Consider the following 14,969-nt stretch of genomic DNA (forward strand, 5'->3'; position numbering starts at 1 on the left):
CTCATCATCAGACACACAGAGTGTGAGCCTGGCCCCCTCTTCTCATCTTCTCAATGTTGTGATGTTTAAGAGTTTGTTTAAATCAACAGGTAACTGTTTACATTATTAGAATATTCTGTGACTTATGTAAATCATTGTTCATGTTATTCCTTTGATCATTTCTCTATTTTCTGTTCCCTTTATTTTTGAATTTCTTTTTTTTTTAATTGAAATATAGTCAGTTTACAATGTGTCAATTTCTGGTGTACAGCATAATGTTTCAGTTATATATATATATGTGTGTATATATATATATACTTGTTTTAATGTTCTTTTTCCTTATATATTACTACAAGATTTTGAATATAGTTCCCTGTGCTATTGAGTAGAAACTTATTGTTTATCTATTTTATATATAATAGTTTCTTTTAGTCATTTGCTGAATATACTGGAGCCTTGGATTATCTATATCATCCCTACTCCACTATTTTAATCACTTTGGCATTTTGTTTTCTCTTTCCTCCCACCTCCTTTCCTTCCTTCTTTCTCTCTCTGCCCCTCTCTCATCACTAGGAGCTCATACTTCCTGAAAACTAACCCATGGAAATATTAAAGGTTAGTTTTAGATACTTTGGGCAGCTCAAGATACACCTAGTTCAGCCTATTCCTGTCAACCTCGTTTATTTTTTTCTATGACTTTGACTATTTTAGATTCCTCAAAGAAGTGTAATCCTGCAGTAGGACTATTTAAACTAAATTTCTGGCCTGAGTTATGCAGAATCACCCAGATACTGTCAGCTCAAGCTGTAAAATCATGTGAGAAATACCTATAGGTACCAATTATAGTAGGAAAAGAAAATTCCTCCAGTCTCTCCCTGATTGCAAAGCTCTTAACTAGGAAGCTATTTTTTGTGTTTTTTGTTCATTTGTTTGCTTCATTTTTGTAGTCTCTTGGTAGGTGTGTGCATGAGAAAAGGGTGGACGGGTGGATGGGTGGGGTGGGGGAGAAGGAGGGGACAGGGTTATTTCTAGCTCATCCTTACCTTGAGACTGTTGCCTATTACCTTCTCCATCTGAACCTTTCTCCAATCCCCATATCTCATGAGGCCATAATAATTGAAATTCAAGCTCATCCAGTGTGGCAAATTCTCCCAGGCAGAGAGCAGATTTCAAACTTCACGCACCTTTCTGTGTTACTGCCTTCATTTCGCTTCTGGCCCTGCAAACTTGCCAGCTCCTCAATGCCTTTAAAAAATATTTTTTAAGTATTTTGTTTAGCATTTTTAGTTGTTTTATTTGGGAGCTTCCTCCATACTGCTGGAAATAGAAGTTGCCCCCTTTTTTAGGCACAAACTTAGTATTATCTGTATGTTTAGATTTACATAGTATCTATTACATGCGCTGTTATATTCTGCCAATGTTTTAATTCATATATACATCATGTATATATATCACCTTTGCCAATTGAAAATGTCTTTATTTTGTCCTTACTCTTGGATGAGATTCGACTGGGTATTACAAATTTGTTTAACTGTTTCTGCTCAGCATTTTGAGGTTATTCATGAATCTTCTTCTGACATCTGTCACGGCTGTTGGGAAGTCCGCCAGCAGGGTAACTGGCATTCTCATATAGGTAAGTTTTCTTAGTTTTCTAACATCTGTCAAGACTACTGTTTCTTCATGCTTTGTGTTTTGTAGTTTGGTCACCACGTGTTTAGCTGCGGATTACAGTTTACTTCTAACCTGAGGATCCATGTCTTTCTACAATTTCAGAAAATTCTCTACAATTATCTCTTCTTCTATTACTTTTCCACATGCTTTCCCACTCTTTTCTTCTAAAAGTTCTCTTATTTGATTGTTTCAGCACCTCTATCTAGTCTCCAGGCTCTTAACTGTGTTTTCACATTTTTTTTTTCCATTTCTGCTCTGTGTTATATGTGAGTACCCCAGTATTAATTTCTAGCTCAGTACATTAACTTACTCTTTGGCTGAGTCTGGTATAAAGCTTTTCTTGTCCACTTCTTTTCCCAATGACTGTATTTTTTTATTTTCAAGGTTTTTTTATTAATCCCCACGTCTTCCTGTTTTTTAGTAACAGCTGCTTTTGCCCCACCCTGAGGCCAACTCTTACAACTCCAGATGAGGGCTTTCTCTGATCAGGGGAGCATGCTCAGCCTCTACTGAGGACAAGCAAAAACCTGAAGGGAGTTAACTCTCCTGTGAGCAATGCTTAACCAATAACAAGTGGAGTTTTATGGATATATACCTCAAATTCCTTGCCCCTCGGGAGAGATAACTCAAGCACATTCAAACCATCTCCCAGAAGTCCTCAGGGGTATCTGCAGTGGCACCTGATCACTGATTCCCCATCGTGGCTTCCAGTCCACCTATCTCACTTCGCCACTCCTGAAGGATGGGTGTTTTCAAGAATCCCCTTCCAAATAAACTGCCTTCAGTCAGATTCTGAGTCAGCTTCAGGGAAAACCAAACTAGTTCACTCCTTCAAATGTCTCTTCTATTTGGTTGGTTTAATTGTTCACTTGGATAGCCTCAAATACTCAAATTTACAGACTTCACTGTGTGAATGATTCTTTCTCTGTGTCTCTCTTAACCTTGATCCCAACTTTATTCCCCTGAGACTCTATTCCCTGCCTGTGCTTGGGATGGTGACCTTGGAAGAAAAACTAAACAGAGCCTTTGTGGAAATTTGTGGGCCCAGCAGGCTGAGCCTCCTAGCTAGCTCTACTGAAGAGCTCTGGGCTTAACCACGTGCCACTTGGTTTTCCTTGGTCTCCCTGTCCCCTCTCCCTTCCTTCTCATGCCTCTGTCCCAGGCATCTGCCTACTCTGGGGACCACTCCCTCTTTTACAGTTGTCTGAGGGGTCAGGAAGTAAAGCTCAGGAAATGATGGAAACACCAACACATATTCTTCTCTTCAGTTTTGACACCAGCCTTCATTTTTCTTCTGCTTCTGGATGGCACTGCTACCTGTCACCTAATAACACAGCCACAGCCAAATTTGGGGATCAGAGCTCGAGGTGATTTTGACCAAGACTCTTCCGTGCCCTTTTTGTGTGCCTGGCTCAGCCCAGGAGCACTTGCCAAAGTTTCCACATGTAGTGGTAGAGATGACAGCTTCGGTACAATTATCCCCCTCAGGAATGCCCTTAGGTGTGCCTTTCCATCCAGGCGGCAGCTTCTGGTCATGATTCTCCAGGGACAATGAGACCTGGCTGTATCACCCTGCTTCTCTCCCCTGAATCTCTCCCTTATGTCCATCATCTCTCCCCTCCAGGCCACCAATTCTCCCCTATGTTGGGCCTTCAATCTCCCAGACCTTTCTCATATTGTGCTTTAGTCATTCAGCGAGACCCCACATTAACCCCACCTTTCTCAGTGGAAGGAGTCAAAGCCCAGGCTGGATTCACCATCTTGGAAACTGAAAGCCACGTCCCTACTAGGGTAAAAGTGCTTACAGGAAATAAACAGTTGCTGCTTCTCTTGAAAATGATTAGGAACTAAGGGTACACAAAATAACTTAAGCATGGGATTTTATTTAACAATGGTTTTGCATTATTAGAAAGAATTTAATTAGTTCTTAGAATGCTGTATTGGACATCTGTTGGTTAAAGTATTTTTAAAACTTTTTCAAGTTGTCCATTCAATTAATAATTCTGAATACAAATGAAGAATAATCTCTCTTGTGTAACTATAAAGGAAAAAAAAGACAGAAAACAACAGAAAACTAAATTTAGTAAATATTATCAATAATCCACATGCAAAAAACTGGTAGTAATAAAGTGCTAGCATTAAATATAATTTTAAAATCACCATTTTATCTGAAAATTATAATTTAGAGGAAAGAATAAAAATGGTTGAAGTGGCTTTACTGCCAAAATGTTCTAAAATTTTTAAAAATCTGGAAATTGAGTTTTCACAAAACTGCAGTGTTGCCATGAATACAGTTCTAACCAGAAGTGGGGGTGGGGAAAGGTTAGACTCATTCTCTCCCAAAATGGTCCTTCCTTTCTTTGGTGAGGCTACTCCCAGTTATTCTAGCAGCGTTTTGTTTGTTTGTTTGCTTGTTTACTCTGCAGCGTATGATGGTGTTCAGGTGAGGAAAATAAATTTGGGGACCTGAAGTGGTAAACAAAAATTATTCTGCTTTTCTGCACTCTCCTTGTGGTGCCGCCAGGCGCGCCCTCAGCGTGCAGGACCACGCCGGCAAGTCGCTGGACCTGTACGTGCCGCGGACGCGCTCCGCCAGCAACCGCATCATCTGCGCCGAGGACCACGCGTCCGGCCAGAAGAACGTGGCCGAGGTCGACAAGGTCACAGGCAGGGTCAATGGCCTGTTTAAAACTTAGGCTGTCTGAGGGGCCATTCGCTCAAGGGGAAGTCAGATGATTCCGTTCTCTGACTGGCCAAGGCGGACAGCATCGTCTCAAAGAACTTTTGAGACTGGAGACGATCATGGATGTGGAATGTTTGTCATAAATAAATAATGACCCCCCCCCCAAAAATATTCTGAAATCGGGATGTGTAAATTTATAGATTAGAAATGATGAGATGAGAGAAGAATTAGCACACTCATCCTGTGTCTTTCCCCACAAGATACACAGAGAATGGCTGGCTCTTCACGTGAGAAGAGAATGTAGAATCTTCCAAATGTCTACACCCTAAGTTGATTGCCAAGTCTTTACAGGGTAGTGCAGTTCTGTTCATGCTTCAAATCACTTTGGCTGATTATGTGACTGTGGATGATTCTGTTGTAATTAGCATTATAAACAGTGACATCAGCTTACTTTGAAAAGCCATCCTTGGGCATTATCAAGATCGCCCTGAAGTTGCCCTCGGTTTAAACTGTAGACAGACTTCTTCCTGCCTCTGTGACCCTAAGCTGCCTCTCATTCCAGTATCCAGTTGGTCTAACCACAGAGGTTCCTCTGTCTCCCTCTTCTCGGAATATTTACTTTTAAAAATTTAAAACTATAAACGCTCTGCCCTTTTGAGACAAACATATTTTCAGAAGCCACTTGCTAGTTTTAAAACCCAGGATTATCTTTATGAAGAACCTGGGAGTTATCCCTTTGAAACATAATTAACAAGGAAAGGAATGACCTTGTTTATCAGTCTCTGTGGGGAACGGGAACCTAGCTTCCACGGGCCTCCAGCACCAAGTTGTAAAACTGCCTCCTGTCATAAAGATAGGAGAGACAGGAGAAAGTTTACTTTTCCTTTGGGCAAAGCCAATTAGCAAACACACATTGCCTACAATCCCCTTGCCCCGGCTTTTAAAAGCTCTACCACCCTTTGTTTTAGTGGGATTGATCTCAGACTTAGTTCTGAACTCTTTGTTTCTTTCTCTGTCTCTGTCTCTATGTCTGTCTGACTGTCTGTCTGTTTCTCTCTCTCTTATTGCAATAGCTGCAACTGCCTTGAATAAACTCTTTCTTCCGTTTGTCTCCTGCAATTTTTGCTTTGACAGGCAATATTGTGGGAAAAGCAAGTTTAGTTTCAGCATTTTCAGGGATTGTTTTATGCAGCATTTAGGAGTGGAGAATTGATTACCAAATATTTAGAAATACAGCTTTGTAAGAATTCAGAATTGGGGCAAATAATTATAGTGGTCTGTTATATTCTGTGCAATAAACATAAAACAAATAAAGAGTTGGGATATTTGCAATCCTCGACCATCTCAAATTAAATGATCAAGTAGAAATTATTTAGCCACCTTGGGCACCAGTTTTCTCATTTATAAAATGAAGAGTTTTGGCAAATTTTTTCCAACTCTAATATTCTATAATTATTGATGATATTTTTGTCTTAAAGACTTGGTTTGATCCCAATTAGGAAGCAGGCTCCCCTTATATCTGGATATAGTCATTAGACCACATGGAATCTTCAGCTGGAGGCACAGACTCATCATGATGTGAAGGGATGTGTTCACTGCAATGAGACCGTACACCATTAGTTGCCAATTAACAACCTTTTAAATGACATTCCTAAATGAATAACAAGATTGGTGCCAAGAAACATAGCTACCTCACCAACACTCCAGCTGTTAATTTTAATCTTAGCTGCACTGCAGCCCAATATTCCAATAATATATTCTTTTTTAAAAATTGTAATTAATCAATGTTGATAGCTAATATCAAACAGTAATTACAGAAAAAATTATCTCCTCATTTTTCTAGTCCATATTCCACCTTCATTTTCTATAGTAGCCTTCTGAAATGTTTATCAGTTTTCTTTTATCATCTTCATTTAGTCAGGTAACCATTATTGATAGACCAATATTATAGAAGGAAGAAAAAATGTTTACCTCTGAGTTCTCACATCACAGCTAAATTATTTTCTTTTGAAAACATAATGTTTATCAACTCTATTGGGACATGAAGTTTTTTCATACTTGTTGATATTTTCATAGAGTGGGCACGTAGACCCAGGGAGACTATCTACAGTAACATCTCAGCTCATCATAGTGGTCAAGACACCCGAGTAATAAGGTATCGCCTCCTAGAAGAGATGGCATTTAGATGTCTCAAATTGATCAAATTTGAGAGCCAGTGTGGAGTTCATAAATCATCCAGTCCAATGATCTTCTTTCACCAATGAGAATATTAAGAGATTTAATTAATCTGTGTCATTCAGTTCATACTTCAACCACTGAACTGCTCTTCAGAGTTACCATGAAGTGACTGGTTACAGTTCTGACTGTTGATGTTTTGATTGTGACTGATTAATCCAACATTAATGGAAACCTTAGGTGGAAAACAAATCTACTTTTATAAATTCTGCCACCTACATCCTCATGTGTTTTCAAAGGCTTTCCTCCTTCTTCTATCGTTTCAGATCATGAGTTATTTTATTTTCTGGACCTTAAGTCAACAGAACTGGATTAATCATAATCCTGGTTTGTGGCCCAATATCATCACTGCTCATTGAAAAGAGCTATCTTTTAGAAAATATTTTTGTTTGTTTTAATAGTGTAATAAACACCCTTGAATCCACCACCAAATGGGAAACTAACATTATCTCAGTATGTGGTTTTCTTCTTTCCCACTCCCTTGCCTGCTTCACCCAAGCTGCATATAGTAAACCTCTGTGGAGTCCTTCCTTCCTTCCTTCCTTCCTTCCTTCCTTCCTTCCTTCTATCTTTTGTCCTATATGTTTATTTTTATAAGGAGTTCTTCATATGTTGTCTTCATCAACTAACTTTTTAAAATTTTGTAACAGTTTGATTGAGTATAATTCACATGCCACATAATTTACCCATTTATAGTGTACAATTCAGTAGCTTTTAGTGTATTTACAGAGTTGTGTATCCATAACCACAATCAATTTTAGACTATCCATTCCCCTAAAAAGAAACATGGACTCCTTAGCTGTCATCTAATCTCTCCATAGTCTCTCCCTTCCCCAGCCCTAAGCAACAATCAAACTACTTTCTGTCTCTATAAATTTGTCTTTTCCAGATATTTCATATAAATGGAATTATACAATATGTGGTCCATTAGTCTGATTTCTTTTACTTAGCATACTATTTCGTGATTCATCCATAATGTAGCATGGGTCAGTAGTTTATGCTTTTTCATGGCCGAATGATATCCCATTGTATAGATATGTCAGATTTTGTTTATCCACCTGTCGGTTGATGAATATTTGGGTTGTTTCCACTTTTTGGTTACTATGAATAATGTGGCTATTAATGTTTGTTTATAAGTTTTTGTATGGACTTGTGTTTTCATTTATATTTGATATATATCTAGAAGTGGAATTTTTTATTCTGTGGTAACTATATGTTTACATTTCAGAAACTACCATACTGTTCTCCAAAGTGACTGCACTATTTTATACCCCCAACAGAAGTACATAATGTTTCAGAGAAGAAACAAAGGAAGGCATGAAGAAGGGAAGGAAGGAAGGAAGGAAGGAAGGGAGGAAGGAAGGAAGGGATGTTACATTTTATTTATAAGGCTCGAAATTTCATTGTATCCTTTTGTATTTGGATGAGCTTCCTACTACTTTTTTGTTAGAAAGAGATCCTTCGTGCTTGGAGTTAAAAATGAAAATGTAATGTTCCATTAAGTAGAAGTATGAGCTACTTCTTGTGCTACATCATCAAACATCCTTACAGCAACAGTCCATGTCTAATACAATGTAGGTTACGATAACTAAAACAAAAGAAATCTCTCTCCATCTGGAATTAAGAGCACCAAGGTCAAGCCCCAGCACTGCCATCTGTTAGCTTGGTGATGATGGCCAAGCTGTCCAACCTCCTTCTGCACGAGCACTTCGTCTGAAAATGCATATGCCGCTATCTTCCCTGTCTAATTTTAAGACTGTAGTAAAAATGAAATGAGGTAATATATGGAAAGCTTTTTATGAACTTGAAATGCTGTTTTAAATGTTCTCTTTTTTTCTGCCATATTTAGGGTTAGCATTTTCTTTGTCTTATATTTCACTCTTACTCCAATTCTGTACATATAAGACTTGCTCAGTACAGACTTTTCAGTGCATCATGTAGGAGCACCAGGCAGTACATGATGCTATATCAACTCATTTATTTGGTGTTTTTTATACTGAGTAGCAATAACTCTAATGTTTATCACCACAATGATAATACCAGTATATAATCATAATGAGACTCTGTATTCTCTTTACGTAGGGCCTGTCTATATGAGCACACCTTGTATTTAAAGTGTGCTGCATAAAAATATAATATAAATATAATAAAATATGAACATATTTTATACAAATATAAAATAAAGTATATAAAATAAACATCAGTCTTAAAATTTTTTCTCTGTTAAAAGTGAAACAGGGAAATGATTATTAACTAAGAGATCAAAACAATCAGTGCCTTATCTAATTAAGTGTAACTAAGAATTCAAATAAAAAGATACAACCAAATACAGTATTCTTCAACTTCTTATGACAATGATGAGAACTTTACACCTGGCCATCAGACTCTCAAGAAAATATACTGATATCATGGATCTGAGAGCACTCAAAAACAACAGCGCTTCCCCAAGGTAAAATGATCTTTGAGGCAATGAACCAATTAACTTCTTTGATATAGACATTGCAAACTAAAAACTAAAGCCACTAATCTCTAAATGGCTACCTGTATGATAAATCCATCAGACTATACCTAAGCCCGTCACCATTTTTTTGTAAAAAAACTGATTTGGTAAAGTAAAAAGCTATATTTTTTGTTTAGGCATAATGATGCCTGATTAGACTTCTCAAAGTTGGTTCTACTAAAATGTTTATTCATATTTAACACATATTTCAGAGAGTTTTTTTACTATAACATATTGAGTTAAATTAATTTTTAGATGCTTTGTTGAGTGAGAACTTAATGCATATTCAGGTATGTAAATTATGTTGTTGATGCCTGCTGCACCAGGAGCAAATAATAATGCAGTATCTTTGAAGTAATTGTCTGTTTTAAGCTGAGAGGGATTTAAGAGTTCTGAAATGGAGATCAATCACCATAGCATTTTTCCATGATGAACTCCTGGCTGGTTAATTGTTTTTATCATTAAAGCTCATATATTAGAATTTTTGATATTGAACCAACAAATAATAAATGTTGAATTGGATTAGTTTTAACTGTATTTTTTTTATTTTTAGTATATTGGATCAATTTAAGAAAATGTTTTGCATATTTCTTGACACATTACACTAAAAGTACTAAACGTAACGTTGGGAGAGAGAGTTGTTATACCTAACTTTCCCATTTGGGTATAACTCTTGTTGTAATTTTCATCAAGGCTATCTTAAGGTATTTCTCCTTTTTATTTACGCTTATATTAATCTTATGACTAAGACAATGACTTTGCAGGTGTAACTGATTGTAAATGGCAATCAATTATACAAACATATGTATGTGTATATAGATGGACAGATAGATTGATATAGATTTCATATTGTATTACACTAACCAGTATGATTATATATGTATTTGGAACATAGCTTTTCTCCTTGTAATTATCTTTTTTTTTTTTTTTACTGTAACAGACTGTCTTCTGAATAGAAGATGATCCCAACACCCCAGGACAGTGCAATTTTCCATTCTCTATACAGACAGCACACAAGAGCCTCAAGCAGGCTGAGTCAAGGGACAAGCAGTTACACTCTTCAAACATAAATGTATTGTGACACTGCATTAAAGATTGTCTATATTAAATATTCTTATATATTAGGAGGAATGGAGCACAGAATGAGAAGTTGAGAGAGTGCAGGGTCTTTCAATCAGGCTGCCTGGAATTTCCTTGTTCCACTGTTTACTTTGGGCCAATTCTCTCCATGCTTCCCTTTCTTCATCTGTAGAATAAAACCAACAGTAATAATCACTTCATGGGATGTTTGAGAATTAAATATGGGATCATACATGCTAAATATCTGGTGTATAATTGAGCAGGCAATTAATTTCACCTTTGGGTCAAATTCCAATTTGTGAATTACATTTGATTGCTTCTACATTGCCTGTAAAAAGGCTTTGGAAATGAGACAATTTTGATGACCTAATGTGCCCCAATTTCTAGAGGGATAGAGTGAGCCCAAGGCCTACCCAAGGCAAAATTATGAGCGGCATCACTTACTTGATCTCTAACACAATTTTCTCTTGTAATTTCCCTACTTTTTGTTGGTTCTCTGAACATCTGTCCTCTTAGGTGCCTGCCAAAAGTCATTACTCCTCAAGTAATTTTGTCTTCTAACATTGGGCAAAGTGCTGTACTAGAGTTTTAAAAGAAGAATAAAAATGTCCTCTTTCCTTAGGAAACTGACAGCTTAATGGGAAGTGATGAGACTGGTTAAATTTATAAAAGATAAATAGCTCTAAAAGAATTAAATAATAGTTGAAGAAAATAGAGAGGATGTCACCAAGCATGGCCGATATCCAAAATCCCTTCTGTTTTGGTCCCTATGTTAATTTGGATCAAAAGAAATGTCTCAACTACATAACCTAAGTTTCCACAAAAATTCCTCCTGTCACTTTGTTTTTTATATTAGACTGAAACTTTTGGCATCTCCCTGGAGTACCTAAAACTCCATGGAGAACCAACTGAAAACCACTATGGGAAGGAAGCATAATGTTTCCTCTTTACCTGCACTGTCTTACTTAATTCTAGGGAGTGTTACTGAATGGATGGTTCATGACCACAAGGGAGAGAAGAAAAGAACTCTTCATTCTAGTGTGTGTGTTCATTAAAGACTAGACAGAACTGCGACATCGATAGATGTTTAAAAAAATATATTGAATGAAATCCCAGACGAACTTCATTTTCTGTAACTTCCTGTACTAGCACAAAAGGGGAAAGGGATAGAAATATTGTAACTTTTTTTCATTGAAGTGCAGTCAATAACAATGTGTCAATCTCTGATGTACAGCACAATGTCCCAGTCATGTATATACATACATATATTTGTTTTCATTTTTTAAAAGAAATATTACAACTTGATCAGCAAGGCAAAGTATTTAATAAAATGTGTCATTTTTCCTAATCCACTAGAGAAATAAAAACTGGAGAGAAGATGACATAGGTGATTTTATAGCTGGTGGAATAATTAGAGCTGAAAATTCTCAACTAACAGGTGTGCATCCACCTCTAATGAGATCACAACATTCTGTCCTTTGTCCTTTTCTTTTAGGGGGTTCATTATTAACTTACAAGTAATGGACCCCTTTATCGAGGATTACTGTCTTCTAGCTTTCAGAAATTTCTCCTTTCTGCCTTTGGACATATGTTAATTGGGGCCTACAATGTGCACAATATTATCCTTGGCCATGTGGAGATTTAAGAAAACATGGGTTCTACCCTCAGGCAATGTAACCACCCAGTGGGGGAAGTAAAACCTGTGTATAAATAACCACATTTTCATGGTTAGGAGTGAAGTGCCCTGGAGCTTGGGGAAGGTTTCTGGAACTGCCTGTGCTCCGAAAAAGTGCAAAGAGCAATAAGGAGCAGCAGAGAAATAAGCACTCATCTCCTGCATTGTCTTAACGGAAGACATTTCCTTTAACCAGAAGAGCCTTGGCCAAGGAAGTGAAGAGTCTCTTGGCCAACACAAGCCATGCTCACTTCTTCCCACCCATCCTCAGCTGCCCACCCTCTGCCCACCCCTCTTCAGCCCCACTGTGAAAGCCATTGATCCTGCTCCACAGGAAATGGAATCTTAGGAATCCTCCCTGATAGTGTTGGGAATGATTTTATGCTCCATCATCTTCAAAATCTTAACCAAGGCTTTGCAGACTTTGACATGCTTGCCAGGTACCTGGGGATCTTGTTAAAAGAGCCAGTTCCAATTCAGTGTGTCTGGGGCAGAACCAGAGAATCTGCATTTCTAACAAGCTCCTGGATAATTCCCACTCTGCTGTTAGGAAAGTTGTCAAATTTAATAATTAGAAATTAAATATTAATATTAATTGCATATCAATAAGTGTTAAAGTGCTACCTTGACAGACAGGAAGATAAACATTCAGATGTCTAGAGGCAATCAGGAGCAAGACCCTTAGAACAAATTCTTCAGGAGTCTGTGAAGTGTTTGAAGTGCGACAAAAGTTGGAGAATTTCATACAAATGTAGCAATTGCCTGAGAAATGTTGCCTCGGGTTTGTTTTTCCCTTCAAGGACACTCCTGAAGCTTCAGCTAGTTACATTTCTGCTGCTACAAAAACACTTTTTCATGCCACCATGGTTGATGAATCTCCCATTATGTGTATTTACTAGGTGACAGCTCTGCTGAGAGTGATAGACAGTGAACTACTTCCGAGGAAACAAGAGGTGCATGTGTCTGCTTGTGGTTTATGTGAGTCAAGTCGGTCTCATCATGCATCCAGGAGTGTGGATTATTTTGTGATATGACTACACACAGATTTGGACTCCAGATTGTCATCTTATTTTAAGGAGTGTAAAGAAAATAAGTGATTCAAAAAATTAAGGTTAGATTATTTGCATTTTTTTATGGCGGTACTGGAGATTGAACCCAGGACGTCACACATGCTAAGCGCAGGATTTACCACTGAGCTATACCCTCCCGCAAGAATAAATCATTTGGATAATAATATACTCTCACTTTAAAACAGTTTATGAAATGAAGAAATGTATCATGCAAATAAGAAGCAATTTTAGCAAGAAAATGCTCTGCCTCATGACAACTAATGGTTATTTGAATGTTCATTAGTGAGATGAGAAACTCAAATCCAAACAATGTCAGAAGAAAAAAGTGGATTCTGTTTTCACCAACCAGATAGACATGAAAAGGTTATATATTTTTATGAAATTAAAAAAAAGTTGCCTTTGAAATATTTGTATTTGTTTCAGTGAAAACATATAAATGTACGTTTAAATGAAAGATCATCATGATGATGAAAGGAAGTGGTGAGCATGACTTAGCATGTCCATATGAGCAAACTGAATGTTCTAGATCCCTCTCTGTCTGAGAGTATCAGAAATAAGATCACAATAATAACACCAAGGCCTAAGATAATATATTAATAACTTTCCCAACCCAGAGTAATAAATGCTATGCTCAGAATTGTCTTTTAACCCTCAGTCAATAGAAATTATTGTGCACAGTACATTACATGCCACAATTTTAAAAATTGTATCCTTCTATCTTTGTATCTCAAGAATATTGCTCAGTTCCTGGTTCGTAGGCAGCTTTTAATAAATGTTTGTTGAATGAGTGCATGGCTGCATGAATGCCTGAAAATTCCAGGAGGTACAGGAAAATACGGATGAAATAGAGGAGGAGTCGCCAAACTTTCTCGGTAAAGAAGCAATTGGTAAATATTATATGTGATGCAGGTCACACAGTCTGTCATAAATGCACACCTCTGCCAGTGGAAAGTGCATCAGCCATGAATCACAGTCAGGAAGTGAGTGGCTATATTCCAGGAAACACTCACAAAATCAAGCTGCAGGTAGTAGGCTGTAGTTTCTTGACCCTAAAGTAGTACAGGTTTGATGATTGTCCTCAAGAAGGTGCAGTGTTTGAAGGGAAATAGGAAAGCAAATACTAAAAACCATCTAATAGGGCTTTTTCCTACGATTGAAATGGCATAGGTGGTATTCAACTCATACTTCTCCTGAGAAAAATCTAAAAGCTGGATTGAAAAATGAAAACAGAAACAGACACCTGCTGTTGGGAAAAACTAGAGAGCAAGGAGGGCCATCAGCACTTGGCGCACAAGACCAGAGTGAGGGAAGTGCATCCCGGTGAGCCCTGAATTCCCCTGGCCTCTCCTTGAGGGACTTGCCAGCTAGAATGGTAGGCAGTGGCCACAGCAGTGATATCAAAGTGCCGGGCCAGGTGCCCGTCTGCAAACCGTTAGTACCAGGCAGTGCTGAGATAGCCACAGTATGTGACGGATTTAGAAATGTTTATAATGGAGTGGGATTTCTGGTCCATTTTATCTAATAACTTTAAAAACATGATCTTATATATTTATGTCTTTTGTGTATTTTAGTCATTAATACTGTATTTAGTAATTAATTAGTAATTAATTGTATTTTACAAATGTATCATTTAAAGGCAAGTAGACATTTTTTAGAAAGTAAAATTTGAGTTCTTGGTGATGACCCTAATCTCTGCAACCTGTATTCCCCCAGGGATACAGGCTTGCTTCTGATTTACTATTTTTCTGGATAGAGGCAGTTCTGATGGCTTGTCCTTAACCTTTTTCACCATGATACCCCTCACTCCACAGATCAGGGAACTAGGGTGGGGATTCTGTGCCTTTGAACCCTCCCTCCACGTTAAACCAAGGGAGGTCAGGCTTTTCCAATTTGCTCACTTTTGTTTCGTTTTGTTTTGTTTTGTTTTTATTTTTTATTGAACTATAGTCACTTTGCAATGTTGTGCTTCTTTCTGGTGTATAGTATAGTGAGATATATATATATATATATGTATATATATATATATATATATATTCCTTTTCATATTCTTTTTCATTATAAGCCACTGCAGGGTAT

General features: G+C 37.5%; 1 long non-coding RNA gene and 1 pseudogene across 5 annotated transcripts; both read left to right on the forward strand.

Annotated features, from left to right (window-relative positions):
- On the forward strand, nt 1–10,346 carry LOC140696684 (uncharacterized). 5 transcript variants are annotated; one of them, XR_012073205.1, is made up of 6 exons: nt 1–89; nt 1,525–1,612; nt 7,797–7,973; nt 8,126–8,345; nt 8,952–9,017; nt 10,009–10,346. It is a non-coding gene; the product is annotated as an uncharacterized lncRNA (long non-coding RNA). The 5 variants fall into 5 exon arrangements; XR_012073201.1 differs by having other exon boundaries at nt 7,797–8,345; XR_012073203.1 differs by lacking the exon at nt 8,126–8,345 and having other exon boundaries at nt 8,860–9,017.
- LOC107033875 (small ribosomal subunit protein eS21 pseudogene) lies at nt 4,083–4,438 on the forward strand (annotated as a pseudogene).
- Nucleotides 10,347–14,969: the final 4,623 nt, after the last annotated feature.

This window comes from Vicugna pacos, chromosome 5, assembly GCF_048564905.1.
Source record: "Vicugna pacos chromosome 5, VicPac4, whole genome shotgun sequence".
In the NCBI taxonomy this organism is placed as follows: domain Eukaryota; kingdom Metazoa; phylum Chordata; class Mammalia; order Artiodactyla; family Camelidae; genus Vicugna; species Vicugna pacos.